Below are 3357 nucleotides of genomic sequence, written 5' to 3'. Positions count from 1 at the left end.
ATGAGGAGCAGGTGTGAGTAGAGCTGATGAGGAGCAGGTGTGAGTAGAGCTGATGAGGAGCAGGTGTGAGTAGAGCTGATGAGGAGCAGGTGTGAGTAGAGCTGATGAGGAAGCCAAGGGAAAAGGAAACAGACGGGGGCAACAGAGGACAAAGAAAAACCTGAGAAACTTAAATGAATCCAGAGCAAAAAAATAAAGCTAGAAAACAAGGAAAAACCTGGATGAACTTGAAGCTGAAAACTTAGAGAAAACAACAGAACCAAGATCGTTACAGAGCCCCCCAATTAAGGGCGGATTCCAGACGCCCTCAAATGTCTAAAAACCAACAACAACCCACCCAGGATTGACGGAGGGGGGGGGCCAGGAAGGAGGGCCAGAAATAAAAAACAGAGTCCAAAAAACAACCCACCCAGGGTGGGCAAGGGCAACCGAAAGTCTCTGGAGGCCGGCCGTGGGGCCGGCTACGATGGAGGCGCCTCTGGAGGAGGCTGGCTATGAAGGAGGTGTTGAAAGCTGAACTGAAGTCCAGGAACAGCATCCGGGTGTTCTTCTCCTCCAGGTGTTCCAGGCTCAGGTGGAGAGCAGAGGAGAACTGGGAAACTCTAAACTAATCCTGGAGGAAAACTTTATCAAAGGAAAAAAGGAAAAACCCATAAAGCATGCGATGAAAGTGGAAACGCTGTGACAGGTCTGATAGGTGACCCCCCCGCCCCCCCCCCCAGCTGTGAGATGACCTCAGCCAGCTGGTAACGGGTAACGGGCCCTGGGGCTGCCGTGCTTTATGGCCGACACATAAACGACTCACCCATAGTTTTCTGACTTCAGGCTAACCCACTCTGCTAATGCTAATCATAGAAACACATTTCCAGACCGTCTGCCTGGATAGTTTGGTTTATTCTAACCTTAAAAACGGCCATTAAATGATCTGGGAGTAAAATCATCCTGGAACCTTTAATATCCACCAGTTATTTATTAATAGACAGTTTTATTTGTTTAAAAGAAATAACAATAAAAAGGTTCAGTGACCAAAACACACGATGAGAATATTGTAGCTGTGAGTTTATAGACTGCCCTGTGGCCCCGCAGCAATAAGGTCAGTCAGTGATGCTGGAAACATCCTGCTTCTCCGTTTGTTCTGATCAGCTGGTCAGAGGTGAGACTTTCTAATCCTGATCTGCAGTCAGAGAGAAGCTTGGTTCTGGTTGAGTTTGGAAATGCTAGTTAGAACATTTAGACCTGAGGGAATCCTGCTGGTTTGTGCAGAGAGTTTATTAAGATTATTCTATTCAGTTTATTTCTATAGCTCCAATTCACATCATGTCATCTCAGGTCACTTTCCAGTTCACCAGATCATCCAGTCAGATTGATTCAAAGTTTTCTATCTAAGGAAAACCAGCTGATTGCATCGACTCATTGACTCTTCAGCAATCCCTCACACTAAGCATGCTTGTAGCGACAGTGGAGAGGAAAAACTCCCTTTGAACAGGAAGAAACCTCCAGCAGAACCAGGCTCAGTGTGAGCGGCCATCTGCTGAGGCCCACTGGGGTTCAAGGAGACAGAAGCAGACATAGAAAAAGAAGCATAGATACAAAAGGCAACTGTTAACCAGCTCCACAGGCGGCCCCGTCCAGGAAACACACAGCCAGGCAGACGAGCTCCGAGCCAGCTCCCATGTCAGAGGATGAAGAGAGCACATCCAGTTAGTCACAGTCAGAGAAACAGGACTACACTGGAAAACAGGCCAAGCTCCAACATCTAGAAACAAAGGTGTTGATGGCAGCAGCACAGCTGATATTTCTCTCCAGGATGGAGTCACAGCCAAACAGGAACAGACCAGATGAAGCTACTATGAGAAAAAGCAGAGAGAGCAGAACGTTAGAGATTGAACTAACAGATTCTGCAGAGTGGGAGAATAGAGATAGAATGAAGCAGAATGATGAAAAAGGGGTCCCTATGTCCTCCAGCACTCTAAGCCTATAGCAGCAGATCTATAGAGATAGAATGAAGCAGAACTCCTGCCTGTTTGTTGAAGTTTGCAGCATTAGGATCATTCTGGGTCCATCAGCTGATCCCGCCTTCCTCTGATGCACTGAACCGTTAAACCAGGAAAGCGACTCACTCTGATAATCATCTTCCATCAGATCAACATGTTTCCTGCTGAACCAGTGATGGGTTATGCCCCGCCTCCCCCCACAGGTCCACTCAGCTCCGCCTTTCAGTTCGTTTTAAAACGTTCCTGCTGCCTGAAACCAATAAAAACTGCCTCCTACATTCTGAGGTTTCCTGACATCTGAAATATCTAGAAAAGGAAAGATGCAGATTCTCTCTTGGCTGCCTGAGAGCAAAGTGAGGCGTTCCTGAACTAATCAACCACTTTCAGTAACAGTGAAATGAAACATTTAAATAAATGATTTTCTGATAATCAAACCACAGACACCAGGCTGGGTGGAGCATTTTACTGACAGCAAAGAGTTACACAGAGTTCAGCTTCATGGAATCAAAATACAGAAACTAAAGAATATTTGGTTTTATTTCTCCTCCTGTTGGTTCCTGACTTCATGCTTTAAATAAAACCATTTTTCTTTCTGTTTATTGTTTCTCAGACTCGTCTGTGATCAGAGATTTAATGAAGGACAGGAGCGGGAAAAAAAAGCACATAAAGTCACGACTGATGATTTAAGAATATAAACGTATAAAACAAAACACTTTAAGATGATTAGTTACAAACGTAAAGATTTCTTATTCCTATAAAACAATCTACACATCAGGAAAAGATCAAAACCTTCTAATTAAAATCTGTTGAGAATAAATTTCCTTCATTTTTTAACGTTTCTGTGGTTAAAAAATCAGGAGATGAATATTAAACTATTACAATCAATGAATTGCTAATTATTTATAAACTGCTAAAATCATCCAGAGGTTTTAAAAAACTTCTTTTACAGTGAAATTCACCAAATAAGTTTATCATTAATATCGATATATTTCTATCATAGAATTGTCGTCTGAGGCGTCTGCAGGAAACATCAGTTTATTTAAAATCAGTAAAATTATTTGACAGCTGAGATTTAACCCTTTATAGGAACTGGAATGTTCCTGGAATCCAGGATGAGACTTTATTTCCTTTGGAAGTTTCAGAAATGTGGTAATGATGATAAAATTAAAATCAATAATAACCAGAATCACTAATTTGCACCAATATATAAAAAAAAAATAAGAAAAATGCTTCTAGAAGAAAATTATGAAAAACACTCAGAGTGAAAGAAACATTAATGCTGATTCTGAAACTGACATTTTTTAGTTTATAAACCTAAATATAATCGTTAACGAGGCTAATTAACTTTTTCCCAGTAGATAAT

Source organism: Cyprinodon variegatus, unplaced genomic scaffold, assembly GCF_000732505.1.
Source record: "Cyprinodon variegatus isolate N-32 unplaced genomic scaffold, C_variegatus-1.0 Scaffold851, whole genome shotgun sequence".
NCBI lineage: Eukaryota > Metazoa > Chordata > Actinopteri > Cyprinodontiformes > Cyprinodontidae > Cyprinodon > Cyprinodon variegatus.
This window is presented reverse-complemented; position numbering follows the sequence as displayed.